General features: G+C 38.8%; 1 long non-coding RNA gene across 1 annotated transcript in view; it reads left to right on the forward strand.

Moving 5' to 3' along the window:
* The first annotated feature begins 13 nt into the window (after nt 1–13).
* LOC125162288 (uncharacterized) overlaps nt 14–13,507 on the forward strand; it is a 30,620-nt gene continuing 17,126 nt past the window's right edge. Inside the window, exons 1-2 of the long non-coding RNA XR_007150950.1 lie at nt 14–151; nt 1,243–1,459. This is a non-coding gene — a long non-coding RNA (uncharacterized LOC125162288). The remainder of the gene's footprint in view (nt 152–1,242; nt 1,460–13,507) is intronic.

The following is a 13,507-nucleotide window of genomic DNA, read 5'->3' on the forward strand; positions in this document are numbered from 1 at the left end:
AGGCCTCCCTGGGCGGACGTGCAGAGTTTGGGATATGTGCACCGGGCGTTTCCCTCTCCCCATTTTGTGCCTCCTGTCTCCGGTGCCAGTCTGCAGTGGTGCAATTTGCTGGCGGACCGCAGAGCAGACGTCTTCTAGAGATGTCCGAGTGGTGGGTGTCCTTTCATGCATGCCACAAATGCCAGGTTCAGAAGTCCTCCTGAGGGGTGGGGGGAGGGGGCAGGAAATCTCTGTTTTTGTTTTTGTAGGCAGCACTCGTCTGAAGCGTGGGGACTGCTTTGCCAAGGGGTGGGTGGGTGCCCCACATCCCCAGGAGGTGTGGGCCGAGCAGAGAACAAGTTTAGTCGGCTTGAGAGTCGTCCCAAACGCGTTCTTCCGAAAGAGTGGTTTCTGCTGTTTTTTATGGACAGGATATAGTTAAATCCTGGGACGGAAATACTACCTGGAGCGTTGAGAGGCAAGACCTAGAAGGCTCAGAGAAAGTGGGTGGATGGTGGAGTTCTTGTCCATCTCCTCTGCTACAGATTGAGGATGGAGAGCCTCATGCCCACTGAAATGCGAGAATGTCTGCCCTCCTCATCTAACCTGAGGCCAGGCTCTCACCCACCGAGAGCCTTCTGCTTACAGGTTCATCCTTGGCAGATGGTGAGAAATCTAGCCCAGGCCTGGAGACAAGTATCTGTCCATTAATAATTATAAGAAGAAAGTTTGTTTAAGTTTAAAAGAAAACAGTTTTAAGAAGTAATTCATATACCGTTTTAAAGTGTACGTTTCAATGGATTTTGGTGTATTCACCGAATTGTGCAACCATCACTATGGTCAATTTTAGAACATTTTCAGCACCTCAGTAAGATACCCCACATCCTTTACCTATCACCACTGGCTCCTCACTTCAGCCCTAAGCAACCACTTAATCTACCTTCTATCTGTATACATTTTCCTATTGCGAACCTTCATATGAATGGAATCATAGAACATGAAGTCTTTGTGACTGGTTTCTTTCAGTTAGCGTAATGTTTTCAAGATTCATCCATGTTCTACCCTGTATCACTACTTAATTTCTTTTCATAGCTGAATAATATTCTGTTGTATGGATTCTCTTTGTTTTTGAACGACAGTGGAAAGGTTGGCATTTTTAAAAGAAAACTTGCTGAAAACTCTTTTTTTAAAAAGGGAATTGGTTGTAAAATACGCAAAGCATAAAAATGATCAGACTTGCCAAGTGTGTTTCTGATGTCACAGGTTACTCACTGCAAGAACTGGTCAGATACTTCTGAGAGCTGAGCATGGAACAGGTTCCTCACATGGACAGAAATAACTGAATGTAAGATCATTCCGCACAACTTCCCATCCATGTTGGAATCCCTTCTACAGAACCCCAGCTCCTAGTTGAAAACTTCTGGCATCAAAATGTCTTTTCTTCACAAGCAACCCATTCTACTTAATGTCACCTCTCAAGGTTAGAACTTTCTCTTAAATATTGTTTCTGTCTCTGTTAGCTATTGTGGGAATGGTGGTGCTTTGGGGAGCTCTTTTTCTGGTTAAATGGTGAGGTGGGAAGGAAGGAAGTGAAATTAGTTGCCTTTTCTCTATTTAGTCTAGAAATCCCCTGCTAGGAAATTAGTAGTGGGTTATAAACAAACAAATAGACTACTGGCAGATTTGTAATGCAACATCTTAATGTGACATTGATTGGATTTTTAAAGCCTGTGCTAGGTGACAAAGATCAAGTCAGGATATTTTGGGAAAATGCCTTAAAAACCATATAGTACCATACAGATGGAAGGAGGTGACACGATTAACGCCGCAAGATTGGTGGATTAGGCCTGTGTCTGACGTAGGATGGCTTTAAGGAGGAAGATGTGTAAATACGAGATGGACAAACTTGGAAGGTAGGTGAAGTTATAGGTGATCTCGAGCAGAAGAGCCCGACACATCCCTGGCTGACATTGACTTTGTAGTTACTTTGGATGAAGATAGGCTTATTGTGAGCAACACAAAGCTGGAAGGGAGTAAAAATTCCATAGAATTTGGAGGACAAGTAGAGACAATCCAGAGACAAATGTTTCTGACAAATGACAATATGCAATTTGACAGAGATAATTGTATGCCTATGTTCAGTTCAGAGTTCAGTATGGCTGAACTCTGGATGTCTGGCTTGACAGCTGTTTGCATGTAAAAGGTCTGGGTATTTCAGATGTATGCGACCCCAGTTGTCCCAGCATGTGACCCAACTGCTAAAGATGTCAACAATTATTAATGCATCACAGCACTGTATAATGCATTACATGGTGTGGTGTCAGAGATCACAAAACAGCAGTCCGTGGAACAAATCTAGCCTCCTGACAGAATTTGTTCAGCTTTCTAGCACTGAGTGGCCAAGCATTGAAACAATTTTTAATTGTTTGCCTTCATGTTGGGAGATTTTACTGAAATGCTCAGATTTCAGTTTTCTAATGAAAAATCAGGAAATTTGGCCATCTGGTGCCCCTGTTCCCACATGGCAACATTGGCTGCCCCCTTTGGATTGGACATGTGGTCTTCTGTTCGCCAGGGTCCCCCCACTCTCCGTGAATCCTCAGCACACAGGTGGGTGCCTGCTTTCACCTGCTTGCTTTACTGTTTTCTTAACCCCTGGCTCCTTTCTCTCCTGTGCACCCTGCAGACACTGAACCTGTGGTCTCTGTGTGGATCAGGGAGGGAATCCTCCTGCTGAACTCTCAGTAAGTCAGAACTGGCCCCAGGGCTGGGATCTGTATGGATACAGCCCATGTAAAATTCAACAGAACACAACCCCAGTTCTTTATTATGAAAGATAATAAAGTAGGGGAGATACTGTATTTACCCTCCCACCCCATGTATCCACCCATATTACTTCTAAGGCTTGTCAGCACTGTTTACTCTATGCATTTCCACAGCATTCCTCTACCCCTGTATTGTGGTCACTGGAATATTTTAAAGGAAATCCCAGATATGGCTTAATTTAACTTGTGAACACTTCAGTACGAATACCCAACAGCTAACTACTCTTTAAAAAAAAGGATAACCACAGTATCATTGTTATACCTTATAAGATTAATAATAATAAGTCTCCTGCATTACCTAATACATAGTCATTGTTCAAATTTCCACACATATCTCTGGTATTTTTGCAATTGATTTGCTTGACTCAAGATCCAAACAAAGTCCACCACTTTGCATTTGACTAACGTATCTCTTAAATTTCTCTTAATTTATACCAATTCTCTCTCTCCCTACTCACATTTATGATATTTATTTGTTGATCGATAGAATTTCCCACAGATTTTGGCTAATTGCAACCTCAAGGCATCCTTCAACAAGTCCTTTGATCCCTCCTGATAATTAGCTCTAGAAGCTTGATAATATTCAGATACAGTTTTTTTGCAAAAATATGTTATAGGTGGTACTATGTACTATTGCATCACAAGAGAAAGTACATAATATTCCACATTTCATGATGTTAATTTTATTGATGACTTCAGATGTAGTCACCCTAATTCATCCATTATTAAATTCTACATCAGCCTCTAACATAATGGTTTCAGCAGCCATGGATGCTCTTTGTCTAGATTTATTATTTTATTAAGGATTACATACTAGTGATGTTCTAATTCTATTATTCCTTCTGTATTTGTGACTGTGATTCTAAACCCCTCCCCTTTTTTCCTGTTGACTATTAGGGTTTCCTGAAGCACAATTCACTTTAGAAAAGCCTGGATAATATTGTTTGGTTCTTTTTCTTTTCTTTTTTTTTTTTTATAGTTTAACTTTATATTTTATTTTTTAAAATTTACATCCAAGTTAATTAGTATATAGTGAAGCAACGATTTTAGTAGATTCCTTATGCCCCTTACCCATTTAGCCCATCCCCCCTCCCACAATCCCTCCAGCAACCCTCAGTTTGTTCTCCATATTTATAAGTGTCTTTTGTTTTGTCCCCCTCCCTATTTTTATATTATTTTTGTTTCCCTTCCCTTATGTTCATCTGTTTTGTCTCTTAAAATCGTCATTAGATTTTTGTCTTTATCTGACTAATTTCACTTAGCATAATACCCTCCAGTTCCATCCACATAGTTGCAAAGGGCAAGATTTCATTCTTTTTGATTGCCGAGTAATACTCCATTGTATATATATACCACATCTCCTTTATCCATTCATCCATCGATGGACATTTGGGCTCTTTCCGTACTTTGGCTATTGTTGATAGTGCTGCTATAAACATGGGGGTGCATGTGTCCCTTTGAAACAGCACACCTGTATCCCTTGGATAAATGCCTGTTAGTGCAATTGCTGGGTCGTAGGGTAGTTCTATTTTTAGTTTTTTGAGAAACCTCCATCCTGTTTTCCAGAGTGGCTGCACCAGCTTGCATTGCCACCAAAATGCAAAAGAGACCCTCTTTCTCTGCATCCTCGCCAACATCTGTTGTTGCCTGAGTTGTTAATGTTAGCCATTCTGACAGGTGTGAGGTGGTATCTCATTGTGGTTTTGATTTGTATTTCCCTGATGATGAGTGATGTTGAGCATTTTTTCATGTGTTGGTCGGCCATCTGGATGTCTTCTTTGGAGAGGTGTCTATTCATGTCTTTTGCCCATTTTTTCACTGGATTATTTGTTTTTAGGTGTTGAATTTGATAAGTTCTTTATAGATTTTGGATACTAACCCTTTATCTGAGATGTTTGCAAATATCTTCTCCCATTCTGTCAGTTGCCTTTTAGTTTTGCTGATTGTTTCCTTTGCTGTGCAGAAGCTTTTTATTTTGATGAGGTCCCAGTAGTTCATTTTTGCTTTTGTTTCCCTTGCCTCCAGAGACATGTTGAGTAAGAAATTGCTGTGGCCAAGATCAAAGAGGTTCTTGCCTGCTTTCTCCTCGAGGATTTTGATGGCTTCCTGTCTTACATTGAGGTCTTTCATCCACTTGGAGTTTATTTTTGTGTATGGTATAAGAAAGTGGTCCAGGTTCATTCTTCTGCATGTCGCTGTCCCGTTTCCCCAGCACCACTTGCTGAAGAGACTTTTTTCCATTGGATATTCTTTCCTGCTTTGTCAAAGATTATTTGGCCATATGTTTGTAGGTCCATTTCTGGGTTCTCTATTCTATTCCATTGATCTGAGTGTCTGTTCTTGTGCCAGTACCATACTGTGTTGATGATTACAGCTTTGCAGTATAGCTTGAAGTCTGGGATTGTGATGCCTCCTGCTTTGGTTTTCTTTTTCAAGATTACTTTGGCTATTTGGGGTCTTTTCTGGTTCCATACAAATTTTAAGATTATTTGTTCTAGTTCTGTGAAGAACGCTGGTGTTACTTTGATAGGGGTCACGTTGAATATGTAGATTGCTTTGGGTAGTATTGACATTTTAACAATATTTGTTCTTCCTATCCAGGAGCATGGAATCTTTTTCCAATTCTTTGTGTCTTCAATTTCTTTCATCAGCTTTCTATAGTTTTCAGTGTATAGATTTTTCACCTCTTTGGTTAGATTTATTCCTAGGTATTTTATGGTTTTTGGTGCAACTGTAAATGGGATCGATTCCTTGATTTCTCTTTCTGTCGCTTCATTGTTGGTGTATAGGAATGCAACTGATTTCTATGCATTGATTTTATATCCTGCTACTTTGCTGAATTCATGAATCAGTTCTAGCAGTTTTTTGGTGGAATCTTTTGGGTTTTCCATGTAGAGTATCATGTTATCTGTGAAGAGTGAAAGTTTGACCTTCTCCTGGCCAATTTGGATGTCTCTTATTTCTTTGTGTTGTCTGATTGCAGAGGCTAAGACTTCCAATACTATATTGAATAACAGTGGCAAGAGTGGACATCCTTGTCTTGTTCCTGACCTTAGGGGGAAAGCTCTCAGTTTTTTTCCATTGAGGATGATATTAGTGTTGGGTTGCTCGTATATGGCTTTTATCATCTCGAGGTATGCTCCTTCTATCCCTACTTTCTTGAGGGTTTTTATCAAGAAAGGACACTGTCTTTTGTCAAATGCTTTCTCTGCATCTATTGAGAGGATCATATGGTTCTTGTCCTTTCTTTTATTAATGTGATGAATCACATTAATTGTTTTGTGGATATTGAGCCAGCCCTGCATCCCAGGTATAAATCCCACTTGGTCGTGGTGAATAATTTTTTTAATGTATTGGATCTGGTTGGCTAATATCTTGTTGAGGACTTTTGCATCCATGTTCATCAGGGAAATTGGTCTATAGTTCTCCTTTTTAGTGGGGTGTCTGTATGGTTTTGGAATCAGGGTAATGCTGGCTTCATAGAAAGAGTTTGGAAGTTTTCCTTCCATTGCTATTTTTTGGAACAGTTTCAAGAGAATAGGTGTTAACTCTTCCTTAAATGTTTGGTAGAATTCCCCTGGAAAGCCATCTGGCCCTGGACTCTTGTTTTTTTTGGCAGATTTTTAATTACTAATTCAATTTCCTTACTGGTTATGGGTCTGTTCAAATTTTCTATTTCTTGCTGTTTCAGTTTTGGTAGTGTATATGTTTCTAGGGATTTGTCATTTCTTCCAGATTGCCCATTTTATTGGCATATAATTGCTCATAATATTTTCTTATTATTGTTTTTATTTCTGTTGTGTTGGTTGTGATTTCTCCTCTTTCATTCTTGATTTTACTTATTTGGGTCCTTTCCTTTTTCTTCTTGATGAAACTGGCTAGTGGTTTATCAATTTTGTTAATTCTTTCAAAGAACCAGCTTCTGGTTTCATTGATCTGTTCTACTGTTTTTTTGGTTTCGATAGCATTAATTTCTGCTCTAATCTTTTTTTTTTTTTTTTTAATTTTTTTTTTCAACGTTTTTTATTTATTTTTGGGACAGAGAGAGACAGAGCATGAACGGGGGAGGGGCAGAGAGAGAGGGAGACACAGAATCGGAAACAGGCTCCAGGCTCTGAGCCATCAGCCCAGAGCCCGACGTGGGGCTCGAACTCACGGACCGTGAGATCGTGACCTGGCTGAAGTCGGACGCTTAACCGACTGCGCCACCCAGGCGCCCCTCTGCTCTAATCTTTATTATTTCCTGTCTTCTGCTGGTTTTGGGTTTTATTTGCTGTTCTTTTTCCAGCTCCTTAAGGCATAAGGTTACGTTGTGTATCTGAGATCTTTCTTCCTTCTTTAGGAAGGCCTGGATTGCTATATACTTTCCTCGTATGACTGCCTTAGCTGCGTCCCCGAGGTTTTGGGTTGTGGTGCTATCATTTTCATTGACTTCCATATACTTTTTAATTTCTTCTTTAACTGCTTGGTTAGCCCATTCATTCTTTAGTAGGATGTTCTTCAGTCTCCAAGTATTTGTTACCTTTCCAAATTTTTTCTTGTGGTTGATTTCGAGTTTCATAGCATTGTGGTCTGAAAATATGCACGGTATGATCTCGATATTTTTGTACTTACTTAGTGCTGATTTCTGTCCCAGTATATGGTCTATTCTGGAGAACGTTCCATGTGCACTGGACAAGAATGTATATTCTGCTGCTTTAGGATGAAATATTCTGAATATATGTTAAGTCCATCTGGTCCAATGTGTCATTCAAAGCCATTGTTTCCTTCTTTATTTTTTGATCAGATGATCTGTCCATTGCTGTGAGTGGGGTGTTGAAGTCTCCTACTATTATGGTATTACTATCGATGAGTTTCTTTATGTTTGTGATTAATTGATTTATATATTTGGGTGTTTCCACATTTGGTGCATAAATGTTTATAATTGTTAGGTCTTCTTGGTCTGTAGACCCCTTGATTATGATATAATGCCCTTCTGCATCTCTTGATACAGTCTTTATTTTAAAGTCTAGATTGTCTGATATAAGTAAGGCTACTCCGGCTTTCTTTTGTTGACCATTAGCATGATAGATGGTTCTCCATCCCCTTATTTTCAATCTGTAGGTGTCTTTAGGTCTAAAGTGTGTCTCTTGTAGACAGCATATAGGTGGGTCTTGTTTTCTTATCCATTCTGTTACCCTATGTCTTTTGATTGGAGCATTGAGTCCATTGACGTTTAGAGTGAGTACTGAAAGATATGAATTTATTGCCATTATGATGCTTGTAGAGTTGGAGTTTCTGGTGGTGTTCTCTGGTCCTTTCTAATCTTTTGTTGCTTTTGGTATATATATATATATATATATATATATATATATATATATATATATTTTCATCTTTTCTCCCCTCAGAGAGTCCCCCTTAAAGTTTCTTGCGGGGCTGGTTTAGTGGTCACAAACTCCTTTAATTTTTGTTTGTCTGGGAAACTTTTTTTTAATCTCTCCCTCTATTTTGAATGACAGCCTTGCTGGATAAAGAATTCTTGGCTGCATATTTTTCTGATTCAGCACACTGAATATATCCCGCCACTCCTTTCTGGCCTGCCAAGTTTCTGTGGATAGGTCTGCTGCAAACCTGATCTGTCTTCCCTTGTAGGTTAGGGACTTTTTTTCCCTTGCTGCTTTCATGATTCTCTCCTTGCCTGAGTATTTTGTGAATTTGACTATGATATGCCTTGTTGATGGTCGGTTTTTGTTGAATCTAATGGGAGTCCTCTGTGCTTCCTGGATTTTGATGTCTGTGTCTTTCCCCAGTTAGGAAAGTTTTCCACTATGATTTGCTCACATAACCCTTCTACCCCTATTTCTCTCTCTTCCTCCTCTGGGATCCCTGTGCTTCTGATGTTGTTCCTTTTTAATGAATCACTGATTTCTCTAATTCTTAAATCGTGCTCTTTTGCCTTAATCTCCCTCTTTTTTTCTGCTTCATTATTCTCTATAAGTTTGTCTTCTATAGCACTGATTCTCTGTTCTGCCTCATCCATCCTTGCTGCCACTGCATCCATCCGTGATTGCAGCTCAGTTATAGCATTTTTAATTCTGGCTATTTTTTACTTCTTTTATATCTGCAGAAGGGGATTCTAATCTATTTTCGACTCCAGCTAGTATTCTTACTATCGTGATTCTAAATTCTGGTTCAGACATCTTGCTTATGTCTGTGTTGGTTAAATCCCTGGCTGTTGTTTTTTCGTGCTCTTTCTTTTGGGGTGAATTCCTTCGTTTTGTCATTTTGAAGGGAGAAAAGGAATTAATGAGGTATAAAAATTGAAATTAAAAAAATTAAAATTAAAAAATATTAAAATTAAAAATTAAAAACATACACACACAAAAATTGAATAGATGATGCTAGATCCTAGGTGTGTTTTGGTCTGGGTGTAGAAAGTGGTTTGACAGATTAGAGAAACAAACAAACAAAAAAAAGGGGGGGAGAGAAAAAAAAGGAAATCGTTTGAGAATTTGAAAAAATGAATACACTAAAGTAGACTAAAATACACAAGAGTAGAGAATATAGTAGAAAAAAATTATGGAAAAATATTTTTAATAAAAATTAAAAAGAAATATGAATTTTTTCATTTTCTGTATTTAAGAAAAAAGAAATGAAAAAGAGAAAAAAGATAAAAAAAGAAAAAAGAAAAGACAAAAAAAGAAATCGTTTGAAAATTTGAAAAAGTGAATACACTGTAGTAGACTGAAATAAAATGATGGGAGTAAGATAGAATTTGAAAAAAATTACATAAAAGCAAAAAATATAGTAATAAAAATTAGATAAAAATATTTTTAAAAGAAATTGAAAGTAAAACTGAAGTTTTTCTCTTTCTGCATTCAAGAAAAAGAAAAGAAATGAAAAAGAGAAAAAAAAGAAAAAGAAAGAAAAAAGGAAATTGTTTGAAAATTTGAAAAAGTGAGTACACTGAAGTAGACTAAAATAAAATGATGGAAGTAAAGTAGAATTTGAAAAAATTTACACAAAAGTAAAAAATATAGTAATAAAAATTAAAGACAGATATTTTTAATAAAAATTGAAAATAAAAATGAGTTTTTTTCTCTTTCTGTATTCAAGAAAAAGAACTGTAAAAGAGAAAAAGGAAAAAGAGGAAAAAAAATGAATAGATGAACCTGCTAACAGATTTAAGTAAGACTGAAATTGCTTTGTTTTCCCCTAGAGGTTGATCCATGTAGCTCTTTAGTCCATAAATCAAGCTGGTGCTGAGCTTTGTGTTCTTGAAGAGTGAAGTTGGCCCAGTTGGGCAGGGCTTGGTGTAACAGCTCCGCTCTCCCCTAGATGGCGCTGCTAGCCTACTGGGGTGGATCGTTGCGGTGCTCATAGGGCGCATAGGGCGCATGCACATGCTCGGGAGCGGTGAAAAATGGCACCGCCCAGCCACCCAGTCTGTTCTCCTGGATCAGCAGTCATGCATCGGTCCTCCGTCTTCAGCTCTCGTCCACTCCCCGCGACCAGACCCCAGGCAGTACCTCTCTACCAAGTTTTGTCTCAGATGCATCTGTTTTCCCCGGCCCCTTACTTCCAAAGGACTACGGCTTTGACCCGCTCCGCTGCTCTACGGGAGGGTCTCACCTAGCAATGGCTGAATGAGCAATGGCCGAATGTCAGCTGCACCCAGGAACAACCGCTGGACCCTGCTGTTGCTGGTGACCCGAGACTGAGGCCAGGTGCCAGCCCACTCTCCAAAAAAATCGCGAGACATTGTAGCTTCAGCGTTTCAGGGACCATGGAAAATTGCAACACACATCTGACACCAGGCTTCACCCTCAACAACCTTGCCCCAGCACCAGCAAATGTGGCTGCCTTCTGGGGTCTGCTGGGACCAGGTGGCTTCAACAGTCTACCAAATGTCCCTCCAGCAGTGGAACCACTTTTCCCCGTGTGGCCTGAGATCCTCCCGGACCCCACTCTCTTCCTGGGGATTCACCTTTCCCACCAGAGCACTGCCAGGTATTGAGCTGCGGAGTTGCAGCCTTTGCGCTCCACTTGGTTAGTCTTAATGGAATTTAAACCCTCTCCTTTCTCCTTTCTCCCTTTTTAGTTATAGTCCCTGCGGCTGTTTCCAATTTTCCACTTTCTCTCCAGCTGCTTTTAGGGAGGGGTGCTTTCCCCATATGCTCCCCCCCATCTCCGTCCTCTCTCCACCTGCAAAAGGGGTTCCCTACCTTTCAGGGCTTCTTGCTCCCCAAGTTCAGCTCTTTGTGTCGCATACCTGCTGAATTCTGTGGTTCAGTTTGTGCAGATTGTTGCGTTAATCTTTCAATCGGTTTTCTAGGTGTGTAGGATGGTTTAGTGTTGGTCTGGCTGTATTTCATGGATGCGAGACACACAGAAAGCTTCCATGCTGTTCCGCAATCTTGACTCCTCCCAGTTCTTTTCATTTTTCTACTAATCTTCAAGAATAATGAGTTGATGCCCTAGCAACTGCCAAAGGTAGTTTTTTATTTTACAGGGTTTTTTTTTTTTTTTTGAGTAGTAGTTCACATACAACAAACTACAGTAATGATGTTGAGTAGCATTTGAATGCTGATTAGACATTCGTATATCTTCTCTGGTGAATTGTCTATTCAAATCTTTTGTCCTTTGTGTGCGTGTGTGTGTTTTCATTATTGAGTTGTAAGAGTTTTTGTGTATTGCAGATATAATTCCTTTGTTGGAAAATAATTTCTCCCAGCTTGTGGTTGGGTTTTTCTTCTTCTCTTCTTTTTCTCCTTTTTTTTTTTTTTTGGAAGTAGGCTCCTTGCTCAACATGGGGCTTGAACTCATCACCCCGAGATCAAGAGTCACATGCTGTACCAACTGAACCAGCCGCGTTGCTCTGAGTTTTCATTTTTTAATGGAGTCTCTTCAAGAGAAAACTTTAAAAATTTTGATGAAATTCAAACTATCACCTTTTTTTCTATTATGGATGGTATGTTTGATGTCATATCTAAGAAATCTTGGTCTAACTCGAAGTCACCAAGATTTTATTCTATGTTTTAGCTCTTACATTTAGGAGTTAATTTTTGCGGGTGATGTAAGTAGAGGTCTAATTTTTTGTGTATGGATATTCTGGCACCATTTATTGAAAAGCATATCCTTTTCTAATTTAATTGCTTTGACATCTTGTCAAAAATAAATTGACCATAAAAATGTGTTGGTCTTTTGCTGGACTATCCTTCTATTCTATTGACCTATATGTCAGTGTGGTTTTATGCCAATGCCACACCGTATTGATTACTATAGGTTTGGAAACCAGGTAATCTAAAAGAATTTTGTTCTTTTTCAAAACTGTTGAGGCCATTCTAGGTCCTTTACCTTTCCATATAAACTTTAGGATCAGCTTGCCATTTTCCATGAAAACATCCTGGAACTTCTACAACAATTCCATTGAATGTATTGATCAATTTAGGAGAATTGCCTACTTAACAATATTGAGTCTTTGGATTCCATAAACAAGGTACATCTCTCTACTTATTTAGGCCTTTAATTTCTTTCAGCAATGCTTTGTAGCTTTTGAGGTATAAGTCTTGTATTATTTCTTTGTTAAATATTTTGCAGAATTCACTAGCGAGGGAATGTGGGTCTGCAATTTTGTGGGAAGGTTTTTTTTTTTAACCTATACATTCAATTTATTTAATAGATATGGGACTATTCAGGTTATCTACCATTGAATGAGCTTCGGTATTTTGTGTTTTTCAAGAAATTTGTCTATTTAATTAAATTTGTGGAATTTATTGGCATAAAGTTATTCATAGTATTCCCTTCTTGCCTTTAGGATTTATAGTGATGTCCCTGCAAATGTCTGATACTGGTAATTTGTGTCTTTTTTCTTTTCTTTCTTTTTTTTTTCTTGATCAGTCTGATGAGAGGTTTTTCACTTTATCTTTTTCAAATATCCAGTTTTCAGTTTTATCGATTTTCTCTATTGTTTTCCTGCTTTTCAGTTGATTCTGATGTATGTGAAGAGAATGTGTATCATGCTGTTGTAGGGAAGAGTGTTCTATCAATGTCAATGACAGCAAGTTAGTTTCAAGTGTTGTTCACGGCTTCTATATCTTTGATTTTCTGTCTACTTGTTCTATCTATCTTTGAGAGAAGGTATGAAAATAAGCAACTACAATCCTAGATTTTTGTTATTTCTCCTTTTAGTTCTACCTTTTCCTGCTTCGTGTAGTTTGTACCTCTTTTATTGGCTACATCAGTATTTAGGACTGTTATGTTCTCATGATTCATTGGCCCTGCTATTGCTGTTGATGCTTGATCTGTCTCATGTTTGGACAGAGAAAGTGCCATCCAGTTGTCTCCTGAGTCTTTTCGACATAACTTTAGATCTTTGATAGTATTCTTGTTCCTGGCATGACAAGATACTCCAAAATGCACTTTGTATTTTTTTCTTTAATCCTGGTATCAACCATTTCTCCTAGGAGTCTGCTTTTTTTTTTTTTTAATAAAAAACATATTTATTTATTTTTGAGAGCAAGAAACACACACACACAAAGCATGAGCGGGGGATGGGTCAGAGAGAGAGAGACACAGAATCTGAAGCAGGATCCAGGCTCCGAGCTGTCAGCACAGAGCCTGATGTGAGGCTTGAACTCACAAACCGCAAGGTCGTGACCTGAACCAAAGTTGGATGCTTAACTGACTGAGCCACCCAGGCACCCCAGAGTCTGCTTCTGTTT

Source organism: Prionailurus viverrinus, chromosome A3 (genome assembly GCF_022837055.1).
Source record: "Prionailurus viverrinus isolate Anna chromosome A3, UM_Priviv_1.0, whole genome shotgun sequence".
NCBI classification, from domain to species: Eukaryota; Metazoa; Chordata; class Mammalia; order Carnivora; family Felidae; genus Prionailurus; species Prionailurus viverrinus.